The sequence below is a fragment of the Canis aureus genome, chromosome 1, assembly GCF_053574225.1.
Source record: "Canis aureus isolate CA01 chromosome 1, VMU_Caureus_v.1.0, whole genome shotgun sequence".
In the NCBI taxonomy this organism is placed as follows: Eukaryota; Metazoa; Chordata; class Mammalia; order Carnivora; family Canidae; genus Canis; species Canis aureus.
In genome coordinates, this window is record NC_135611.1 from 13,494,739 (window position 1) to 13,520,969 (window position 26,231).

Genomic DNA, 26,231 nt, shown 5'->3' on the forward strand with positions numbered 1-26,231 from the left:
ATATGTAAAGCTGAACTAAAAGCATCGCCTTTAGTCTTCAACAGGCTGCTCACTAATTATTAATTTAGCAGTGGTTCGATATAATAAAGACACACAAACTCAAGCCTCCCTTCTCAAAATAGGTCCAAGTCTGCCAGAGAAATTCTCAGCACTTCTATTGCTCTCTCCACCCAGAGCATGTGTTAAAGCATGACTCTGCTCAAATAGCACGTTCTATTTTTGAGTCTCTCAAAAGACTGAGGCATCTTAGTGTTTTCTAGTTGTTTGTCCATTTATGGCTATTTCAAGAGCAATTTAAGAAAGGCAAACCAAATCTTTGCTACTGGAACATCATCTTTTGGGTCTATTTAGGTTTGTTCTTTGATGCACGCTGGTAATGTCCTGCCACTTCTCTTCAGGATAATTATTAGAGCACAAGATGGGGTCCAAACCCCTCACATCTGAATCATTCTGTTGAACAATATCTCTTATTGAACAATATCCCTCTTGAAGGGATACTGGTCACTTAAGATGCTTCCTACAGCCACATTCACTGGACTTAAGGTTTTATCACATGTTCACACACATACACAGTCCAATTAAGTTTTTAAAAAATGGCAAATGTAGAAAAAAAATCATAATTGGAGGCCATTTCTTGGGAAATTTACATCATCATCTTTAGACATTCTGTGTTCCAAAAAAAAAAAAAAAATAGGTTTCTTTATAATCAACCTCTGCTATTATTGACAAATTTGCCTAATAATACCAATTCCAAAACTTTCTTAACCAAGACAAAAAAACATTATTTTGGTTGCTCTATAATTTTGGACAAAATTAATTCAGTGCTGACTAAAACTTTGTAATATTAACTTAAAATAAAAAAGTTAATTCTCTTTTAAAACTTTTCCCCCTAATTATCAAGAATAGCCTGAGGTTTGTTCTTTCCATGAAATATTAATATTTTCCATTGACTTTTTTCCTCGTTTTGGAATGACTAATAAGTACTCTGTATTTTTCAAATAGTTTAGTCTGAAACCTACCTTCTGAGTTCTAAAAATTAATGGCTTTTAGAAAATAGTGGACCCTGGAAAAGGAGAAATGATATTCTCAGCAGGTACAAGCAGCTTAAGTTGAGGGCACATCGTTAGATAGGCCTGTGATTATTGCCTGTAGAGCAACAAACACCCAGAAAGTACATTAATTTTCTGTTCCTGCTGCAATAAATTACCTCAAATTTAGTGGCTTAGAGTAACACACTTTTGTTATCTTATAGTTCTATAAATTAGATATCTGATACGGGCCTCCCGGGGCAGAAATCCAGATTTAAGCAGGGCCACACTCATCCTGGGGGCTCTGGAGGAGAATTCATTTCCTTGCGTTTTCCAGTTTCTAGGGGCTGCCTGAATAGTTTGGCTTATGGCCCCCCACTTTCCATCTTCAAAGCCACCGTTACTGTATCTCCATGACTATTCTTCCCTAGTTATATCTGCCTCTGATTCTGAACTCTGCCTCCTTTTCCACTTTTAATCATTATGATTACACTGGATTCACCTGGTGAGTCCAGGCTACTCTATCTTAAATTCAGCTGATCAGCGACCTTAACTCCATCTTCTTAATACCTTAATTAATATCTTAGTTATATACATATATATATATAGACCATCAGTATTTTTCAGGTACTGGGTCATCTACTAATTACCATATAATGGAATCCAAGCTGCCAAATCAGATACCTACAGGTACTTAATATGCTTATTGTACTAATCTTCCTATTGCAACCTTTTAAAATGTATCCAGATTTGGTAAGCAAATAGAGGGAATCCTGTAGATAAATAAAATAGAAACAAGCAGATCATTTTAAAATAAAGGACACGGTGGGGGATGGTCTAGATAGGTGATGGGAATTAAGGAGGGCACTTGCTGTGATGAGCACTGGGTGTTGTACGTAAGTGATGAATCATGGACTTCTACTCCTGAAACCAATATTGCACTGTATGTTAACTAAGTAAAATTTAAGTTTGAAAAAATCAAAAAATAAAATGAAATAAAGGACGTAGCTATAATATAGCCATGCAACCCAAAGCCAGTTGTATCTGCGACCTCTGGTTTTACCAGAAGTTTTCATAGAAACTCCAGCTCGCAGTTTCAATTTCTCCTTTCTTTCTTTCCCTTCTCCTCATGATGCTCATTTTGCTTAGTATATTTCTGTGGGTATGTTTGATCCTTTAAAATATGTAATGTCTTTATTTCCATGAATGTTAACTATGTGATTATATTCTGCTTCTAATTTTTATCGTATTCAATACAATATTTTCAAAATCTGTCCCCGTTGCCCTATGTCCATGTCATTAGTTACTTCCAACTGTTTTGTGTTATTCCATAGCTTGTATCCATCCTGTTTATTTATTCTTTTTCTTTGTTTGGAAGACTATGTTGCTTTCCATTACTCTGACACTTAGCATAGGTTTCTCTGGTTATATACAAGGGGTGAGGGGTGGGGATTATGTGCAAAGAACAATCTTTATTTCACTAAACCCTAACATTTATGCTTCACCCCTAGGAGCCACTCTGGGATAGGTTCTTACCAGCAGTGCACAGGGGTCCCTGTGACCCATATTCTAGCTTACACGTGGTATCCAGAGACTCATCAAATAGCAACGCTCCATTCAGAAGTGGTGAGAATGACTGTCTCCTCGACTTTGTGTCACTTGCTTGAGCCAAGAGGCTCACAATCCTCTCGTAAATACAGTTCCAACAGCTTGGACCTCATTCCTGTGATTAGCCTGAATCCAAGAGCCAGACTGGAATGAGACGCCATGCTACTAACTCCACTGAATCAATCTATTCCTCCCCCCACATAGCCTCCATACCCAAGCAAACTATTTTCTCTCCTGCCAATTATAGAATTAAAGCCCCATACTGATCAACAACTGTATCCAAATTGTTGGGGAAAATGTTGGACCACCCCCTACACACACACACACACACACACACACACATACACACATGCCAACTCCATACCCGCCAATGCTCACAGACAACAGGGTGTGAGCTGCAGCTCAGCCAGCAAAATGCCATTTCTTATGCTTGTTCGTATACAAATATGAAGATATGAGAAAATTTCATTCCAAGACCTTTATAGCTCAATAACATACATCCTATTTTAGCCTCAAAACTGTGAAACAAATCAGGTTTGTGAGATCATAAGATTAATCAGCCTTAAACATGCCATAAATATTTTGAGCTAGCTTCTCACCCTAACATTAATCATGAAGTGAGAATATTCCCATTTTAAGTATGCAGATAATGCTACAGCACATTGTTTCATGTGCGTGCGTATCATACTAAAGTGTTTGGAAAAAAAATGCACTTCTGAAAAATAAACGAATCTTAGAATAGAATAGAACTCTTCCAAAGACACCAGTTCCAGTACATCCAAGAGAATTCTCATATTTTAACAACTTATATTTTAGGATCTTTTTACCATTTACGAAACATCTTTATTTAAATAATGTCTCTAGTTCTTCACAACTCCCCGGAGGCTAGATACTATCATTATCTCAACTGAAGTGACTTGCCCAAGGTTACCAGGCCTAGAATGAAGAAATTAAGATTCAAACACTAACCAAAATCTTCTAAATAAAAAAAAATCCACATTCTTTCAAAAGGAACCTTTTTTAAAAAACCAAAAGGAACCTTTTTTAAAAACCTATGTGATTTTATAACAGTTAAGTCTAAACATTTTGTATAGCCCTTGCTTTGTACTTCCTCCATGTAATAACGAATAACTTAGGTAACCATTTAATACTTTCTCTTCTGGATATTAAATTTCAAAACCCAAAATATGCTTTAGGCAATATTTTTATGCCTCTTTAATTTTTTATTTATTCTTCAATTTTTTTTATTCACTTTGCTCCATTCCTCACTCCTCTAAACTTATAAAGGACAAAACCAGTAGACTTACCAGATTTAAAACCTGAAACCTTAATTATGTTTTGAACATTTTTAACAGCCTTATTGAGGTATAAGTGATAGACAAATAAGTGCACAATTTAATATGTACAATTTGATGAGTATGGACGTATGCAAATACCTGCGATAACGTCATCAGAATCAAGGTAATAAACAAATCTAACCGTTCCCAAAATTTCTGTGTGCCTCTAACTTTTAGTTACTTTTTTGTGGTAAGAACACAACATGAGATTCAGCCTCTTAAAAAACTTTGAAGTACGCAACACTGTCTTGTTAACTCAAGGCATTGTGTTGTATATATGGCAGATTTCTAGAATTTATTCATCTTGTGCAACTGAACCTTTACACCAAGTGAACAACTCATCTCTTCCTTCCCTCCCCCCATACCCACTATTATATTATCTGTTTATTTGAGTTTGATTATTTTAGATACTTCATATAACTGGAATCGTGCAGTATTGTCCCTCTATGACTGGCTCTTGCACTCAGTGTAATGTCCTTCAGGTTCACCCATGTTGTTGAAAATGACAGGATTTCCATCTTCTTTTTTTATTTTAAGTACGTTTCATTTTGTTTAGTTTTTGTTAACTCTACTCTATGAATGACAACCGGGGAAACAGAATGTAATGTTATTGTGCACATGACTATAAACAGCACATCTGTCTTTTCTTAAAAATGTATGTTTTCCATCATGTGCTTTTCCTTTCTCTAAACAAATTATAGATTTATCCTTCATGCCCCATCCACCAGGTGATGATAATCCCTCTTGACAATATCTGACCTTCCAGGAAATTCTGCTCTCCCTCTCGGCCTGCTTCTCTATTAAGATCCTCATGCTCTAGATCATGAGTCACAGACAACAGCCACAGGGTCAAATCCAACTCACCATCTGCTTTTGTAAATAAAACTTTATTGGAACATGGCTACATCTGTTGTATATGAATCGCCTATGGCTGCTTTCCCTCTACAGCAACAGACATGAGTACTTGCTATAGAGACCACATGGCCCAAAGAGCTGAAACTATTTACTACTTAGCCCTTCCTGGGAAAAGCTTGCTGGCCAACTCTTGCTGTAGACCAACGCTTGCAGCAGATACACCTGTGCAGTGATTTTAAAATATAAGTGCTCAGGCCTCACACCCAGGAGTTCTACTTCATTAGGCCTGGAGCAGGCTGTAGATACACTGACCACTACATAGTCTGAATACTGACCAAGTTCCAGGGGAGACTATGATGCACACACCTCATAAAGGCAGTTGTGGAAACTTGGCCTCGACATCCCTAGTCCACAGGAGGCTCTTCTCTGCAACAAGCACACTGTCTCCTGAGCTATTGGTCCTGAGCACAGGACAGAGGGCAATTCTGACACATAGCATTCAAGAGGCACCTGTCTGTTCCCAAGATAAAATCTAGTGCTCCTGTGGAAATCGTATGTTCCTTTACTGACACCCCTCCCCTCAGTAAAGGGGCCCTGAGTGTGCTTGAAGAAATCATTCCTCCCAACCTTTCATCCGGATGGTTCCAGGAATAGACATCTGAGTCAAGCCTGGCCCCTTAGGCCATCCTGTCCCCCATAACTGAGATGATGTGTCACCCGGCCAGCCCAGCTCATCTCAGGTCACCGACTCAGCCACTAAAGACAAGCTGATTGCCTACTGTATGGGTTCCCTACTGCCACTCTAACAAATTCTCATCAAGATGGCAGCTTAAAACAGCATATATGCATTACCTCTTCATCTTTGTAGGTCAGGAATCTGGTGAGCTCAGCTGAGTCTCTGCTTAGAGATTCATGAGCCCAAATTCAGGTGTTCACAGGGCTGCATTCTTCCAAGAGGCTCCGGGGAGGATCAATTACCTCCTTCATGCAGGTTGGTGTCAGAATTCAGGTGTTTGTGGCTCTAGGATTGAGGTCCCATTTCCTTGCTGACTGTCAGAGGAAGGCTATTCTGAGCTTCTAGAGGCCACCCATCTTCTAGACCAAGAGCTGCTCGTAGCCATCTGCACTCACCCCCTACAAGAGGGACCTTTTATGGATGACAGACCTGCCCTGTAACCATGTCTGTGCCTTACCTATCACTTGCTTCATCTATTTTTGTGCAACTATACCATTTTTTATTTATTTGATACTGAATTTAACTTTATTCGTGCAGTTTTTTAAATCTTTCGAGATGAAACACATACACACACACACAATTTTTTTTTTTAGAGGGAGATTCTTGAACTTGTTCAACCCAAAGACATGGTGTGTGCTCAGAATATGCTGGACTCCGTTTGGGAAACTAAGCATATGAATCACTCAGGCCTTGCACCTAAAAGCAACAGACTCCTAGGATTATGCTGCATATTGAACAGCAAGCCAGTAGCACCAAAGTTGCTGTCCTAGGAATTTTATCAGGCTCCACCTGGATCCTCCTATTCACATGACGAGATTACATGTATGACTTCATCTCCATGTTCTTCCCAACTGGTGCCATTTTGTTCCTCATGACAACAGCAGGCACAGGGGGGCTCTGAGGAAAGAAAACAGAAAGATGACCTTGTTTGCTGCTGCTGCTGCTGCTGCTAGGAATCTATCCCACATCAAGATTTGGTTCCTTAATTTTTAGGAGATTAAGAATTGAGTGGTTTGCTGACTAGTATTTCAGCCTGCTGATTGGAATTTCAGTTTTTGATTGGAGGGGGAGTGCCTATGGAGGGAGGATGTTTGGAGACTGGGAAGGACAATGTCACCGAAGGGAAAAAAAAAAAAAAAAAAAAACCTGTTTGCTGCGGAAGTTCTATTATGAGGAGTTGCCTGTGGCAGTTCTCGGTGTTTTTGCTGGGGAGCTGACAGCTTTTACTGATACTGTCTCCATGCACTGGTTATCGCCTGTGCCCTGTGCATACTGTTCTCTGCATTCGGATAGGGTCATTTATTGCAAGTTTATTCAGGTCCTTCCAGGCTCACAACCAACATTATCTTCAAAAAGCAATGAGTGATGGTTGAGCTTTATATACTAAGAAAACCCAGAGAGAGAAATGGAACTTGACAAGCATTAGGAAAGAGTCTGCCAGAAATTAAGTGCTAAGGATGCCATGGCCAAGGGTGTGAAAACAGCCACAGAAGCACCCGACTGGCTGCCGAATAAAAAAGAAGCAAATGAGAAAAACGAAGGAAAAGGTGAGAGAAGGAAACAAACCAACCCTGGACTAGAAGGAAAACAGGTCCCCATTTTCACATGCCAAAGACTCTCATTAGAAACGAAATTGCAAACCAACAGTCAGATTCTTATGAACCATGAAGAAATACACAGCAACTTGAGAAAAGGCTGCCCACAGTTTTATAAACTGTAACACAGCAAAAGCAGAGTGTGATACAAATACCATTTCCATAGGAAGGTGCTTGAGGCTTTACTTCTCACTTGTGTCCACTGACTTGAACTAGAGATTTCATAATCAACCTTGAAACATTTTCAATCAAGACACCATTATTATTTGGTGGATTGGATTCAAATGACAGAAGACAGAGGGAAAGACTAGAGCTCAATTCTGGGCTAATTTTTTTTTTTTTTTTTTCACTTTTGGTGGAAAGCAGAAAGGAAAAAGGAGCTCAGATCTCCCATTGTCCAAATGTCCCCTCCATCCCAGAACGCTACCATTTCCCTCGCTTACATAACCAGCAAACTCTCTGCCTTCTCCATGCCTAATAATAGCATCCTGCTTCCTGTTCTCAACTTGATCTGCAAACTGCTTCCCTGACAGCAGGTTTTTTTTCCCCCCCAGGGAAAGCCCAATACCACTGACATTTAGAGAAGCAATCTAAAGAATTTCAGTAGTAGAGGAAATATATATTTCCCATCCAAATCAGGTAATACCCTGGAATTAAGATAACACCAAGGGCTATAGAAAAAGAGAGAAATAGAGAAGGTGATGAAAGAAGGAAAAATGGTATTTAAAAAAATTATTTGCATTTGCATTTTTTACTGTGAGGTTTAATGACTTATGTTGAACTGTCAGAGAAATTTTTGAGTAAATCCAACCTTTATTATGGGTTTTCCTCTCTAAACAATGTATATTTGATTTCAACCCTGCAAGTTCAGGCTATCTGACAACACACAGGTATAGATTAGGAACTCCCTGAGTCTGATTGGCAGGCCCCCAAAGAGAGCATTATATGGAATAAACACGCTTCCACTTCAGAATTTTAATTCTGGATCTTAATTAAGTGACTTAACTCTACTTCTGAAACAAGCCGTAAACCTCTGAGGAATTATAGGTGTTCAAAATTGCTCAAAATTGAAGTATGATGTCTGTAGTTTCTGAGGGACGTCCTTAACAGATTACCAGAGTGTCCCTGTAGTAAATCCTATGGAACTGCCTCCCCCAGGAAGCACCACACTCCTGAGATATTTGTTCCCCTCTCAGCTAACCTGTGAATGGAGCACAGCTGCCCCCTTCCGGGGTCACGGATGAAGTAATAAGCATCTGATCCAAGCCTGGCCCTCAGAGGCCTGCCCTGTGATTGTTCAAACTCCAAGGAAGATAAGCAAGCAAGCCTCTCCCTCCCAGGCCCCACCCTGGGAAGGCTTGTAAGATGCCAGCAGTTAAGGTTTTTTGTTATGTAAGAAGTCAGTCTATGAAGAAGAAAACAGAGCTTATACAAAGCAGAGCTGAGCCAATGGAGAGAGAATCCTGACAGCATTAAGGGCCTGGGCTGGGTCTCTGGCACTTGATGTTCTCTGGATTCTGTGAACTAACAAATTCCTTTCATTGAGTTGAAACCAAGTGCATTTGTGTTTCTTTCACTAAAATAACCTAAGAGGTACAGACTAGCACATATAAGGCCTTGACAAAACATTAAAGCTGAAAATAAAAGGATTTCGGACATGTTTACAGGTTAGATGCGTCCTTATTTAGAGGTAGGGTTTTCAGAGAAGTAATGAAGTTAAAGTGAGGTCATTAGGGTGAACCCTAATCCAATACAACTAATGTCCCTATAAAAAGGAGAAGGCTTTTGAACACAAGGACACACAGAGGGAAGAGGACATAAAGAGACACAGGAAGAAGATGGACATCCTCAAATTAGAGAGGCCTGGAGCAGATCCTCCCTCTCACCAGACCACAAAAGGAACCAGCCCGGTTGACAAGCTGATTTCAGACTTCTGGCTTCCAGAACTGCAAGGCGATGAATATCGATTGTTTATGTCACACAGTTTGTGGTACTTAGCCCTAGAAAATTAACACTATGGACATTATCTATTATCTCTCCAATAGTAAGTAAGGAAACAGGACCAGGTAAGCCTGCCTACAGTTGACTGTTTCAATCAACGTTGAAAGAGCTACGGTTCCAGTCCAAGACAGGGTGTAGGAAGACCCTGGGCTCACCCCCTCCACGAACACACTGAATTGTACCTCTTCATAAAGCAGCTTCTCTTCAAGAAGAAATGAGGGCTGACGAAACAGCTCTTCAAAACAAAAGATAGAACGGCAAAAGAGAAAGGCAGGAGAGATGAGACAGGGTAATGTTGAAAGAGCTAGAATCTGAATGCACACCTACCTCATAATCGATAGTTCAGCGTTCATTTCCATCATTTCACCCTAATTTGTAGGCCAAAGTTTTCTCGAAAACTTCAAACACACACTTTCCCCTCAGGAAGATATGGAAGATACAAGTAATACCTCTGAAAAGTAAATAAATTAGTAGAAAGAAGACAGCGCAGCCTGGACACCCATATTTATAACAGCTGTCATGATATTAAGATCAAATCTTTTAGTTAAACATTCTCATTTAAAACCAATTTGCATAAATAATGAGGAGTCATTTCACAAAGAAACAGCTCAGTGAGAGAAATAAGTTCCATTAGAAGTTAAGCTGAACATGTCAAGAGTCCAAGCTGGGTTGCTATTGTCTACCATTACTCTGGGGAAAAAAAAGGAAAAAAAAAAAAAAAGAAAGAAAGAAATCTCACTCAAACTAGGGAAGCAGAGAAGTTACATTTTCTGAATTGAAGAAAAACAAATCTTGAGCAGCTCAAGAACATTTCTTTATGTTATAGAAACCTGGATATAATTATGAAACTCTAACCTGCTGTTTTGTTACTAATAAGGGACTTTATTTTTTTTTCTTCCTCTGCTAACACCTACCAGCTGTATAGAAAGGTTCCATGATCTCCCACTCTTTCTGTCTGCCAGATTTTTCATATATGAATGCCCTGAAAATGTTAGCTTCACCTTGGTGTTTTAAGTGATATAATGCATTTCTCCTACATCCTGTTTTTCACAAGATGTGTGATATATTTATATTGAAATCACCTTCCATATTCTCTAAGAATCTAATATAGTTTGAAATAAATAAAACAGCTTTTATCTGAAACCTCAACTTGTTTAATGCCCTAAAAACTATAGTGTCTCTCTACTCAAATATTTATTACATGAATATTAATTTTTAAAAATACTTTAATAAATGCTAATTATCCAAATACTTCCTATTCTATGTGAGGTTGGTTTTCTTATCGTGTAAAGCTCTACTCTACATCCTAAGAAAAGGGGAATCTGAATGTTTAAAACAAGAAGGAATAAGATTAAAAAAAAAAAAAAGAAGGAATAAGATTAAAATTTGGATTTTGAAATATTATATTAGAAACCATGAGAACAACATGATAAATGTCCTTTTTTTTTCTTGTGTAAAATAAGGAGATAGGGAATAACTTCCCTAAGGAGGTGTGATTTAAGGTGCTCCTGGAGGGATGAATAGAATTTTAACTGTGGGATACAGGAGGAAAAGGTGCTTGCTGCTGCTTTAGGAACCATATCTTGTAAAATATTAAAGTGGAAAAGCAAAAGATGCCCATGTAGAAAACTGATGGTCTGTGGCTGAAGATCAGGATGGAAAGGTAGAAAGGAACCAGCACTTGAGAGCCTGTCCATGATCTCCTGAACAATTTGGATTTTATTCACCAGGTGCCTTTAACCCGGAGTCCCCTAGGACCCGCAGGTCAGAAACATCATCTGGCCCCGGAGTGGAAGGTGAATTGGAGAAGAGTAAGTCTGGAAGTTGAGTCCTGCATATCTTTTTTCTCCTGGCTCTAAAAACTCAAACATCATTTAGAACCTCAAACATCCCTCTACGCTGGCTGCTCTTCTCCATCCACCTCTGGTCTGAATCTCTGTTGTAATACACACGAGATAAAGTCAACACAGCAGATGCTTTCCTTCCCAATCTATACACTCTCTCCAGTCTGCCCCTTACAGTGGCCAGAGTAGGGCACGGCTAGGAATGGGAGCTGCTGATATGGCTGATGGGATCCTATCTCCCATAGAAGCAATTCTATTACCTAGACTGTCCTCCCAGACTTTCCAGATATGAGCAAAGGGATGTAAATAACCCAAAGGTGGAAACACCAACACCAGTAGGCTCTGGCCAAGCCCCTACAGTGTAGTGACGGAAGTTCCAGCTGCCCAATCCCTCCATGTGCCGCAGAAGCATACTGGGAACTCGCTGATTCTCCCCGCTTGTCAACACTCTTGGCCACCCAGCCAGAGCCTTTATCCCTCCTGACTCTGTCCTGGGAGTGATATCTTGCTGGGTCAGTGCCATTCCCAGAAGAGGACAGTAGGCATCCCCCAGAGAGCCCTCAGTGTGTCCTGAGCACGAGCCCTCAACTCCTTCCTCACCTACAGTGGTGCCCAGCAAGCAACTCCCTCCCTCTGGCAGGAAATGAGGACCTTCTCTTTTCTGCTTTTGCCAGACCCAGAAATTAGGCAGAAGCAAGAAGAAACTGGAGCTGTGGCTAAACTCCCGCCCTCAAGAGCTAGGCTATGCTGGATTCTAATCCCGACTCTGCCGCTCTGTGGGTACATGGTCTAAAGCCAGCTTCACTGAGCTCCACAGCTTGTGTTTTGTTTTGTCTTCCTTGTGAAAAATGGGAACAATGGTATTAACTGTAAAGAAAAGTTATCCGAGGTTTATAAGAGATGATGCATATAAAGAATTCAGCACAGAGCCAGAAACAGATCATTACTGAATAGGTGTAAATAATTGATATAATGAAGCATCCCTTTTGTATCATCACACACATGTAGATACAAGGAACCACGGAGAAGGGAAAAATTCTCAAGCTGTTAATGATTATCTATTAATCTATTTAACAATAGATCTACTGCTAGTTGCTTTGTTCATGCAAATGCTGTAGAATAATTCTGCCTATTTTTCCTTCGGAGAGATCATTTAAAAAGATACTTTTTTACGTCTGAATGCAGTGAAGTTCCTACAGAATATCAGCTAAATGCTAAGACATTCTTCCAATTCCCTTCATTTTCTTATTTAAGTAAATATAACAATGCACTAATATTGAGCAAATAAGTTTGCATTCTATATAAAATGGGCTTTACCCCTTATTATAAAATAAAATAAAATATTTGCTATTGCAAATGCAAAAAAGAATTACAATGGGTCATACATAGAATAATGGACCCCATTGGACAAAGTGTTGGGGTGGGAAAATTCATGATTTTTAATTTGGGGTACATAATTTGCTTGTATGTTTCTTTATTTCACAGGACAGGAATGCCGGCCATCCTAGCATTATTGATCCCCATTTCCGATGACACTTCCGAAACTGTCTTCCCACAGTCTGCTGCCTTGTGCAACCCAACCACTTACTACAACCTTCTCCTGAGTCTAGCCTGCTTGTTGCAGCAAATCCCTGACAAGCTGATGCCACAAACTTTCTAGCACTTTTCTGGCAATCACCTGATCTATAAATTACAATCATAGGTGATCTCTTATTCCACTGAAATATTGTGAGAAACTGTTACGTAGAGGCTGTTTAAGCCCTTCGTGGACAGTTGCTATATATAAAGAAAAATTACTAGCTTTGTATTTCAAACCTGAACCACATGACACACCAACGATACAGAAGCAGACATTTTCCTCTGACATAAATGCATGATTTATCATCCCTCCCCTACGGCTGCCCGATTCAGTCCTTTAGGTTTTTCAATCTGAGTTTCACTTTTCTACATAGATTTAGCCTTTCCTATCTGAATGATCTTTGTCAATGGGTAATTTAGATTTTTCAGCAGATGTCACATAAGCCTAGCATGAATATTTTTTAGGTGCAAGTTAAATTTGTGGCAGAGCATACAAAGGCCAATGTTTCCATTATAATCTAAAATGATAAAGAAATTACCACCATATTTTTTGAATACACAGTAGCACATAGTTCCCAAGGTTTAGTCATGAATATTACTATTTAAAGTTCTTTAAAGAAGAACCCTTTTACTTAGACATATCGGTTGAAGAACATACTATTTCTATTTTTTTAAAGGAAAACTGCCATTTTTGCAGCATGCACTCCCATGATAGCACAGCACAGCAGGATTAAATGAGATACAAACAAAAATCTAAAGGAGATGACCCCCCACACACACTGCCTTGGTCCATGCACACCAACACAAGCCAACAGGTGTGACTTAGATGCTTGACCAACTTCTCTGTTGGCTGTCCTTTACCTACCAACTAAAACTCAAGTTCTTTGGCCTGTGTTATGGACTGCACTCTTTTGTTCCCCCCAAATTCATATGTTGAAATTCTAACCCACATGGGATGGTATTTGGAGATGAGGGCAATGGGGCAGGAGGGGGGTGGGTAATAAGGTCATGAGGATGGAGCCTTCATGTTGGGAAGGCCTGTATCTTGTTCCCTCTCTCTGTCCTTTCCTCCATCCCCCCATCTTTTCATCTCTCTCCTCACCATAGGAGGACACAGCTAAAAGACAACTGTCTACAAGCCAAGAAGAGGGCACTCACCAAGCACGGGCCCATGCTGGCACCCTCCTCTCTGACTTCCAGCCTCTAGAATTGTGAGAAATACATCTCTGTTGTTTAAAGCACCCAGTCTAGTATTTCATTACTGTGCCCAAACAGACTGAGACAGCATAGAAGGTCCTTCGTAACAGCCCTCCTCTGCCTCTCCATGTCTACCCCCTACCTCTCCCCACCATGGCACTTGAACATTTCAAAGTTTCTTGAATAAGCCAGATTATTGAACAAGCTGTTCACTCCATCTGGAATACCACTGCTTGCTACCTTTCCTTTTACCCAGGGAATTCATATTCATACATGGAATTATAACACAAACAGCAACACTTCTAGGAAGATCTTCCTAAATTTCTGAGGACAGAGTCAGTCCATCCCCTTGGCTCCCATAACACTTTTGCAAAACTCTATTTCAATTTGCTACATTACATAGAAAAAGTGGTTACTTACAATTCTAATGTGGAAGGTGAGAATATTCATTAAAAAGATGCCTTATTTACGGAGGCATTATTTTAGAAATGTATTTGGCACTCAGTAAGTAATGTATTATTGATTAATTGGATAACTGGAAAGGTAGGACAGATGGATGATAATAATTATTCATTTGATTGGCAGGAGGGCAGAACTTTAAATAAGGACTTATTATTCACAGAAATTGTGGTAAAAAGAAAAAGGACTTGTTTCTTATTGAGCTAAGTATACAATGCATGTTTACAATAAAATAAAATTGGATGAACATTCCCTGAGCATATATCATGTACAAAATCTTGAACAAAGAATGAAAATCACAAAGACTAAGAGTATATTGTCTCTAAATTCATGAAATGCACACTGAAAGTAAACAGAAACTATTAAAATAGGGCAAGTTTTCATTTTGACCCATCATCTGTGGCATATATGATAAAAAAGAGTGTTCTTGAAAATGACGTGCACAGAACATTCAAAACCTGTATTCATTCTAATTGGTCTCCTCGAAAATGTGTAACATTTCACACCACTTTTCCTTAGACTAGCTATGCATCACCTTTAGCAAAAATGACTATTTGAGTTAAACTTCTTTCTGCCTCCATTAATTCTACAAAATAGATGTGTTCATGGGAAACAGACACAAGGAAGGAGGAAAAGGAAGCAAGTGGCAAGATTATAATCAGCCATGAGCTAAGTAAATACCAAGAGCTGGATCCAGATGGGTAGAGTATTTCAATACACAAGGCAAAACGTAGAATAATAGTAATAATAATAATAATAATAATAAACTGAATAATTGGCAAGTTTCCTTTCCCCTTTTTGGCTGGGTCAACAGCAGGGCTACACACAACTCAGAGGAGGACTCAAGTCAGGAACATGATCAATTACATGTGTTTATTCCAACCTATGTCATCTTCAGGAATAAGAGAGAGTTTGGTTCTGAGCTCAGATGGAGAAGTGTGGCGGCATGGACGCTGTCCAGGGCAACACTGTGGAATGTAGCCGCATCCCATGGCTCATGGTAGACCACAGAACATGCTCCATTTAGGGTTCTCTCTTAACCACCTGTCACCCTCCTCACCCCCACAAAATTTCAATGCAGCTTCTAACATTAAATTATATTAAAAGAAAGAAAAATTTTAAATTAGTTCATTCATCATCTAGAAAGATAGATGTACCAAGGACTCGTAGAATTTTATTGTTTTACTGAGTATTAATTTCAACTTCCAGAATTTCTGAAAGACAAAGCAAAAAAGAGAACTGTATTGTAATGTACTCTTTCCGCCTGATTAAAAGAAACAAGAGTGTCTAGAGACACAAATTGTGTTCCCAGAAAAACAGGCGCCTCCAAAGAAATTAAAGAATTCATCACGTGAGTCCTGTAATGAGAGACAATAGACATATAACAGAGAATATCTTTCCTTGCAGTTTTGTAAAAGATCCAACGAATCCTATAAAAAGGGTATTTCTTAAATTGATGCTGTATAAAAGCCAGCCTGCTGAGATTCTCCACTCATTTCAGGGGCAATATTTAAAATATTTAACAACAAAATGGCACAGGACTTGTGCAGAGCCCAAGAAGAGTCCTGCATGGTCAGGGTTATTTCTTTGATTTGCTGGATTGTGGGAAAGTCTAGGAGTCCTAAGGGAAGGTCTTTGATTGGAGAGAGTTCACTCAGGGGGCTGAGTACAGTGATTATTTATCACTTGGTATAGAAGTATTTTCATATTTTAGCAACTATTGTGACCATAGCTGTACCTATAGCTCTGTGTGTATGTCTAGAGTTGGATAGGAAGCCCTACCTGCCACCAGAGAGAAAATAAATCATAAATAATAATAAAAAAACCTCTTAGTTTTAAGGTGATGGCTGGCTGTGATTTTCATTTCAGTGCTCCCAGGTAAATCATCAAGTGCCGCTGCCAATCATGTCGAATACCCCCATCCAAGGCTGTGGTTGTGCAGCTTTAAATAAAATAACATTTTGCAGTAGGTAAAGGTTCACTGACTTCTTCAGTTTATGTTAGAGAGCAGCTCAAGATCCTGACTTGGAGGTGACAGGTGACAGGTGGCAGGTGGCAGTGTCACAGTCTAAGAATATATGTCTTCTATTCTCCTCATTTGGGTCAAATGAGCCAAACTGATGAATAGCTAGGCACTGTCTATGTTACACAAGCAGCTCAGGAAACTTGAAAAGATCACGCTTTCAGAGAATCAACTTTTCTATTTAAATCTCTATGAAGTCGAGCTACATTGACTTGGGTTGTTCATTTGCAAAACAATTAGACAGACACTATTATTTGATTTAATCTGACACTTTACATTAGTATCAGGCAGTGACATTGGCTGTCATTGATAGCAACTTTAAAAAAGAGCAACCCTGAGAAAGAACTAAAGCATATTTCTTCCCAGAGTAACCTAGCTCTACCTTAGAGAGCTTAGCTACCTCAGCGAGCTGTGAAAGTGAACTCACTCTCCAGCCTCCCCAAATTCATTCCATTAGCAAAGCCCCAAATCTCTCATTTTTTAGACTGTTCTAGTCCCTATATCTGAGAATCAAATTGAAATACTAGTGTAACGCGTGAGAAAGATGCACCCCTATTATTTGAGGAGGCTGAGGTTGCCTGGGGAGAGAATGCAGAGACACACGTGCGCAACACGGGTTACTGATAATAACCATCCTACACAACTGGTAGGATTTTGCAAAAAGCCTGGGTCATGGCATTGGCTTCTGAGAGACTTTATAAGATATTGCTTCCCTGGTTAATCTAATGTGAGCTGAGGGTTGATCCTTAGGCTGAAAACAGGTACACTCTTGCTCACCCATTTCCACACAACAGACATAACCCAGGGTGTCAAGGATGTTTAAAACCAGACTAGTGATCCCTTCAGCAAAACTGAACCCCTCGTGTAAAGGGGGTGCTAGGACAGGAAGGGGTTCGCTTGTTGGTCTCTCTGGCTCTAGGGCCCAATTTCACTACTAGCTGCGTGGCTTTGGCAAGGACCTGGTGACTCAAAGAGCCTCGATTTCATCTGTAAGATGGGGATGAAAAGAAGTAACTGTTTTGTAATTATTGTGAGATTTAATGAGTAATGCATGGGACATGCCTACCGCAAGGCTAGGCACACATACCTATTAGAAAACAGGTATGATAGAAAGCAGAAATGTAGAAATTATTTTGCAATACCTTTAATACAGCAGTAGAGCAGTAGAAGGACCCCAAATATTGAGGTGAGGGAGTAAAAAGGGATAAGTTATCAGGATTTTTCATATCATTTTGGACACTTGGCATCTACTCTTGTTTCAAAGTGGTTGCCACTTCACTGATATATAACAGGGATATATGTAGCATGGTGTTAAGATAAAAACGTTTCTCCTTAAATTAAAAATTTTTTGAATCTATGAAATATGTCCCTTGCCTGACTAGAGGTGGGAGGTTTAAGTAATTCTATTATAATTTATTGACAATTTAATACAGTAGATGGGTAAACATCTTAAATCAAAATTAGAGAGATCTCTTGAGTGCCCATCCTGTGCTCAGGGTAGAGGGATATAAGCTGAAAAGTCTGTATGCAACGAGGAAGCAGAGCTGGATTTGCGGACCACCATTCGCTTACTCTGTCTGAGCACTTGGTGGTTAAGATGCATCTAGTAAACATTTGTGGAATACACGGTGCGGTCTCAGAGTTCTCAGCAAAGCAAGGGAAGAGATGAACGCATGAATATTAAGAGCAATGCAAGCAATCCCACTTCTCAGTGAACAGCTCCTCATGCACCAAGGTTGGGCCAGAGTCTGAGTCAGCCATCACATGTGGGGGAGTGGCTGAGAAAGGCACATCTAATGCCCAGAAAAAAGTAATCGGGGGCTCCTGGGTGGATCAGTCAGCTAAATGTCTATCTTTGGCTCAGGTCACGGTCCCAGGGTCCTGGGATCAAGCCCCCTGCAAGGCTCCCTGGTCAGCGGGGAGTCTACTTCTCCCCCTGCCTCTGCCTGCAGTGCCCCCTGCTTGTGCACTTGCTCTCTCTCTCTCTCTCTGTGTCAAATAAATAAATAAATAAATAAATAAATAAATAAATAAATCTTCTTAAAAAGAAAAGAATCATTCCTTAGTTTTTATAAAACAGCTACTATTATGATTTCTTATGAAAAGTCTAATCACTGCAATTGTTTTATGAAACTTTATTCATTGCTTAAAATTTGGAAAAATATTGAAAAGAATGGAATAGAAATCATCTATAATGCTACCGCTGAGATGTCCTTTATTAACATTTTGGTGTAATTACTATGAAAATACATATATGTATGAATGATGATAGAACAGAGGAAGGGAGAGGCCTTTTGGGAAATTGACCCCATCCAACCATCTAATTGCAAGGTCATAAGGATCAGACTCAGAGGAAAAGAACTGAGGAAAGCAGAATAAGAAGATAAATTTAAGAGATACAGATAGAGATGTAGACTCAGGTACAGGTGCAGGTGTAGATGTAAATACAGGTGAGAGATAATGCAGATTTAAGATAGATACACATACAATAAACACACATACGTATTTTTCTTTTTAAGTATAAAAGAAATTACCATTGGGATAGTTCTAAGATTTCTCGGTTAATATTACGACTTAAGGGATGAATATTTGAGAATCCGATTCAAGACGGGAGTGATACCCTTTGGGCTCGTCCTTTTTAAAAATGGAAGAAAAAGCCAACTTCTGTTTTGGAAACTTGAGGCAGAAATGTGCATAAGAAACGAGGATGATGTTGGGGTATTAGTGGCGGCAGATGCCTGGAGAATAAGGTGGCCATTGAGAATCTGTGTGACCAGGCAGGGTGGAGGAAAAGTGGATTTTTAAGAGTTATCTTCAGCTGGGAAACCATGCAGGGGCAAACCCACAGGAGGCAGGAAAACATTATTTAAGGAAGGCAGGAAAAACAATAAATACTTCAGAGTGTGGACAACAATCACAGGTCCTAGAGAGAGGATTTCTCTATTTGCAAGCTTCTGATTGAAAATGTTCTGCAGAGAAATGGGGGCAGAGCCAGAGTATCAGCAGTTAATGGAAAGGGGGATGGTTAGGAAGAAAAACAATGCATTCGTATCATAGGTTCCTTAGATCAAATCTGCTTTCGTTAAAAAATGAATTCAGAGTGAGAGAGCATCGGATTTGGAATAGGACTGCCCAGGATAAAGGCCAAGCCACACCAGTGATAAGATGCCTGAAGTTCCAGGAATAATAATAGAACCACCCCAAAGGGTTGATGTGCGGATTAATAAGTATATAGAGAGCTCTTATGACAGTGCCAGCACAGAGTAAATGCTACATATTTGTTTGATGCCATCATCATCATCAGCACGGTTGTCAATCCATTAATAGCAAGATTTCACTAGAGAGCAAGGGCTCCAGTTTAATTCAACAAATGTTTCTTGAGCCCTTTATGGATGCAATGACTATCAACAGTTATGGGAAGATGATTAAAATTGGTCTTTGGCCTCAATGCATATCTTTTTAATTCACTCAGTTTGCCAATAGCTTTTACTGAATCTACCTAAGCCAGACATTCTACGTGGCAAAGCATGGAAATCATAACACGGTGTGATTCTAGCCTGGTGTGACTCCTGCTGTGATAGAGACTCACAGAGGAGGGGCATATGAGTCAGAAAGAGGTCTGTGGACTCTTCCTAAAACACTTGAAGGAAACCAACTGAGAGTCTCTAAACACTGCAGACTGGCCATTCAGCCAGAACATCCTGAATGTTTACAGCCAGTTAGGTTCTGATCAGTGGGTAGCCATGCTGTGGAGAGGTCAATATTGTGAATGCCATTTCTGGAGAAGTACAATCTCAAGGATAATCTGGTATGTATAGGGCCAGTGAGGAGGAAGGGCAAGGGGACTATTGGAGAAGGCTTTTAGGGACAGGTAACATTTACATGGATCTTGAATGATAAGACCTTAACATACAGAAATGTGAAAGAAAAGAACATTCTAGAAAAAAAAAAGAGTTGAGGGTGAGGGGAGCATGTGGAACACGTGTAGTTAGTATGTGGATATGTTAGCAGAAAAAGGGGCAGAGTGTAATAAGAAGAATGGGAATGGGGCTTGGGGGACCAGTTGTAGAGGACATACCATGCAGAAGCTGAGTGATCTGACTTGTTTCTGCAATTTGTAAGTCTTGAAGATCTCTCAAAGGGATGTGCTTTAATTAGGGACCATTTTAGAGAAGCAATTTTAAGTTCATCATGAAGGAGCTAGTGGAAGGAGAGAGGTCTATTGGGCTCTAGCAACAATTCAGGTGAAAAGTAATGAAGGGATAAACTGGAGCAGGTGCTTGGGGTGACCAGGCAAAGGTGGTCAGCAGTGTCATAGTGAATGTTCCGTGATCTGGGAGTGTTTAAAATGATCACACACAGTCATTCAAAGTTACCTTGTGTACAACATGAATGTTACATACTATATTCAAACTATGGGGGAATATATAAATCACAGCCTTAGAGAATATTACTGTTTTATTTTGTGTTTTATTTATTTTTTTAAATTTCATTTTAATTCAATTAATTAACATATAGTGTATTATTAGTTCCAGAGGTAGAGTTCAGTGATTCTATTTTATGTTTTAATAGGCTTTATTTTTTAGAGCAGTTTTAGGTTCACGGCAAAATTGAAAGGAAGGTACAGAGATTTTCCATATACCCGCTGCCCTTACACATGCATAGCCTTCTCCATTAACAACATCCCCCATCGGAGTGGTACAGTTGTTACAATTGATGGACCTACACTGACACATCATTATCGCCTAAAGTCTAGAATTTACATGAGGGTTCACTCTGAGTGCACAGTCTATGGGTTTTGACAAATGTACTATAATGACATGTGTCCACCAGTATAGTATCATGCAGAGTAATTTCCATGTCCTAAATATAATACACTTTTAAAGTGAAATAAAAAATTTTAAAAATTTACTGAAATCTTGAGCACACATCTCCAAGTAATTTCAAAGTCGAACACACTCCTAGCAATTTACAAGAAAGTTTCTGTGGAAACACATTTTCCAGTAGTCTATAATCATCCACATTCTGCTTTGTATAGTGCACAGAAATATTTAAGTGTGTTTGATGATATTCATTTTCACTTGCAATCTGGTTTAACTGGCAACTGGCAAAACCAGTTAAAATTAAGAAGATAGATATTTTGAGCTAAACTACAAACAATTCTGCCAGAAATAGAATGTGGTAACTAAATTGCTATCATTCATGCCTTGGTCTCTAGAATCTGAAAAATGGAGGATTGAAGAGGCTACAACTTCCCTACATGGAAGAAAACAACAACAACAAAAAAACCCAGTATACTGGCTCTCCTTGAGCATCTGAAATGTCCCCCAGACGTTGTACAGATGCCCAAAGGAAGTTAGTGCTGAATCAAACATTATTCTCTATCATCTCACCCCCTAATGTGTTAATTAGGAATTTCTCTCCAAACTCTATGAAGCCTAGAAAATACAAAAGAATACCCTAGTTACAGTGCACATTTAATTTATCACTGCACGCACTTTATACAGGGGTACTAGATCATTAATCTGAACCAGCTTTAGCAGTTAATAGAAAGATTTGGTGGGTCAGTCAAGCAGAGGGTTTCTTTAACTATCATTCAGACTTTAGAATCTCTTTAAACTAACAAAAAAATCAAAGCCATCTTAAAGAGAGGATGGAGGAGGAGCATCTATTCTATGAACAGCCCACCATGATTGGCTTTATTTCTCTGCTAATTATGCTCCACCTCAGGTTGGCTCCTGTCACAGCCAAGGTCTGATTACTCACTTCCTTGGTCTCTTTATAGGAGGTGCCCCCCACGATGGCCATAAATCTGTTTTTAAAGGAAAATAATTAGATATAACTGCTTCTCAAAACCAGGGGTTGGGAGGGGGGAAGCATATAAAAATACTAAAGACTCAAAGCTTATTGCTCATGCATTTTTTTTTGTCACAGTAGCTGCTCTTTCTTCACTTTTAGTTATTTTCATGCACATAGAAAAGAATCATCACTGTCAATTTTTGTATCTATCTGACAGATGGCATAAGCATACCCAAAAGCAAAAGCAAAATTGTGTCCCAAGACTGTAATAGGAGATTTAAAAAAAAAAAAAAAACAGCCATAGAGAAAGAAGATTTTAGTAGTAGATCAGTCTTTGAAGTAGAACAATCCAGAACATTTTTAGCTTCTTGCCTACTGTCAAAGAAGTTCAAGAAAACCCTTCTCACTCTGCAAGAGGAGACACAGAGAGTGTCCTGGGAAGAGCTCGTGGGAGAATTACAACTTCCATCCATTCACTCTGAGGAATCATTCTATGGCAAATTTCCATCAAAACAAATGTGAAAAAGTATCATGAATTCTGCATCAATAAGGCAGAAAGTCTGTAACAACTGAATTCCTAGAAGTTCTTACCATATCATGTTCAGTAAAAGTACCTGTATCCATTTCATCTCACCTTTCAATCCTCATAATGTTTGACCCAGGAAAATTCAATATGTAATTATTTGGATATAATTATGATTAATTGCAATGAATCAATAAATTGGTTAAAAAGTATGCTAACTGAAAAATCAAGCTCTTTTCTGATCTGAACTTCATGAAATTTTCAGGATTTCAATATAACCACTTTCGAAATGATTCCCCACCAGCCAAGCTGGCTCCAGCCTTTACTCAGCCATTCCACTTGCTTGGAATGTCCCAAATTCCTTCTGTTCTGCTCTTAGTTTCAGGGTTTACTGAAAATCCTTTCCCTTCTAGGAATTTTTTAACGACAGGCTACATCTGGGTCTGCATTCGATTGGAGTTATTATGTTATATAGTTCTCTTTTGTCACTTAACCATTAATTATCTGACAAAGATCCCTAGCTCCTCAGCTACACCATGCCTTCTTGAGGATCAGAATCTAGGATTCATTTTTTCTACACTTGCACAAAAGCTGTATCTGTTAAATATGTACTTCACATATCCCTTCATGAATTAATTACATAAATAAAAGCATATAAACTGATGGTGTAACAAAGCATAATCACCAGGCCCCTATCTTATGCAAAGTGTGGTCCTCTGTATGAAGGAGGATATAAACATATATACATAAGGCTGGGTCTCTACCAAGTAGTTTCATTTTATATTTAAGGAGATAATCCCTAGGCTGATGCAAGACAGATAATAATGCATAGATAGTAAGTATAAACTGAGTCATGCAAAATTATGGGTTAACAGAGTCTGGATTATTCAACAACAATTGTTGAATGGAAATGGCAAATAAAAACAAATCTGGACTTAGATAAAGAGAAACTTTATTTGAAAAGACCATTACAATAAGGGGAGGGAGGCCATTGCAACAGGGGAGGGGGATCATCCCAATAGGGTAAGGGGCTCAGTTCAAGTAGGGCAGAGAGACTATTATAATAGGAAGAATATTCCTATTGAGAGGTCTGCAAATGTCTGATGGTCAGGCAGGAATGTGCTTGTCTTTCATAGGGACAATTCAAGAGGCTAGAAAGAACAGGAGTTGGAGGGGTGTGGGGTTGAGTTGGTTCTGAGACCTGATTAGAGACCATTCCTCCTTGAAGTCAGCTGATTTTACAAGGGGGCTGTTCTGTGTTCCAGTGCTCAAGGGTGGGCAAAGTTTGGAGGTCTGGGAAAGGAGAGAAGTGGGATGAAACAAAGCATGGGAGTTTGGATACTTAGCCTAACTGACTAGTTTCCTAACATCACATAATCAGATTCGTGCATTTTCTTCATCTGTAAAACAAGAGCACCAGAGCAGGTGATGGCAGAGGTTCCTTTAAGCTCTGTTTATGCACATAAATACCAGAGGCACCCCTGGACCAGAATCAGATGCCTCTCTATTCACGCTCAGTAATTACTTTTATAGAATGCATTCAGTCTGGAGAACCCAAGGCTCCCTGAATTCTCCTCCATCTAATTGTTGGAAAATCTCCATAAGATGGGTATTATTCTCACTATCCTATTAGAAACAAAACAAAGGCTTAGAGAAATTATGTTTCTTATTTATCAAAGGGCAAAGAAAAGAGAAGTGGGCAGAGCCAGGAATGAGCCTGACACCCATGGATAGTTTCATTTACTACAGCCTATAAGCTTCTCAAGAATGACTTGACTCTAAATATCACTTTTCTGAATTTAGAGGGGAAAAAAGCATGGGAACATGCAAAGAAGGGCTGGATATGCTCACTGGAGAGGCCAAGCCCTACCCTCTAGCTGAACCTGCAGCAATTTGTACCATTACAAGCATAAGAGGCCCCTTTAAAAGTTACCCTGAATGGTGATATGGGGTGGGGCAAAAAAGTTGCTTAATCTCCTGGAAAAGAAAACTCGTTCTATTGCCTCCCAGAAAGTCCTGGGTAGTATGTACTTCTCTGGGTCCAAGACACTCACCAAAAATGGCACTACTCCTCTGAGGTCAAGGTCACAGAATTCTAAGCTTGGAATGTAACTTATTCACCAGTTATCAATTTCCCCATTTTATAGGTAAGGAGGTGATATAAGACATAGAAAATTCACTAATTTTAAAGCCAACAAGAATGAATTTCAAAATACAGTTCTGCCAAATTTATTGGGAAATCTGGAGTGTTATTCATAACTTCTCTGCCTTTTCTTATTTGTAAAATAGAGTTAACTATGTGATACTCCTATGACTCTTACAAGCATTAGATAAGATTATTATATAAAGGGTCTAGTAAGGATGCTCAGCAGGCATCTAAGAATTGCTGACCTAGAAGGTGATGGGGACATGGATGGTACTATACCTAAGTCACATGGATTGTTCGGGTCAGGGGTCAAGATTTGGAGTCTAGTTCTCTCATTTCTTCATAAAACAGGGCCTATAGAAGGACCACAGTTAGCATTTTGTTACTAATCCCAAGAGAGTTCTAAACTCTCCCTATAAACACTCAGTTCATTGAAGTCAGCTAGGACAGAGAACCTGAGAAAAATTGCTATTGGGAATAAATGAGAAACATGAAACTGTTATGCAAACATAGATTAAAAATGCAGTCATGTGAATTTTTTGTTTTGCTTTGTTTTAATAAAGGAATCAGGTGTGCAGATCTCAGCACACCACCACAGCAAAAGCCCTTTCCCTACCTCAGTACTCTTTTCCATCAAAGGCCCATGGAAAACCTAAAGCAGTTGGTGAGTTTACCACTTTTTTCTGTGGGGAAAAAAAAAAAAAGTGTGTAAGAAAGTAAGGCAAGCAATTTCAGGCAACTGTCAAAGCATACATTGCACCAGACACAGTTAAGGAGGCAGGGAAGACTTTATTCAAGGCTATTGCAATATGGGAGAGAAGACAGAAGTCACTGTTGAACTCCTCCAGAAACAAAGGGCTGAAGATTTCAGAGTTGAGGTGGGGAATCTTAGGGCATCTCTGTTTGTGAGTAGGCCTTCCCCGAGGGAAAAGTAGATTTTCTCTTCCTTTCATGACAAGAAGTAATTTTATACTTTAGAACAAGTTAGGTTCCTACCCTCCCATAGAAACTTGGAAGTAAGGGCACCATCTTCCTTGATGATGGCATTTCAGAGGGATGACTCCAGGTCTTTGAGAAAGACTGTACTAAATGGTAAGGTTTGCCAGAGGCTTTTAACAAGATTTACATCTCAAAAGGATAGAGGAAGAATTTATACTTGTAAGTTTTCAAAAGTAAATGCTCTAAGGAATATCAGGAGCCTGAAGCAGGACGAGTGTATCTAAAAGTTTAGTCCAGCTGAGGGGAACATTAGGGCTTTCTTGGTCAGACTTATAAGAGGATTTTATAAAGAAAACCTGGACTCTGCTGCAAATCAAAACATTCTATAATATTTTAGTACATAGAGCGTGTCTTTGGGCCCTCCTTCCACTGGCCCATCTGGCACCTTCACACCTCCCTCCTTACAGACAGCCCCAAACACAAGACACTTCTACTGGGATGCCTGCGTAGCTCAGCGGTTGAGTGTCTGCCTTCAGCTCAGGGTGTGATCCCATCATCCTGGG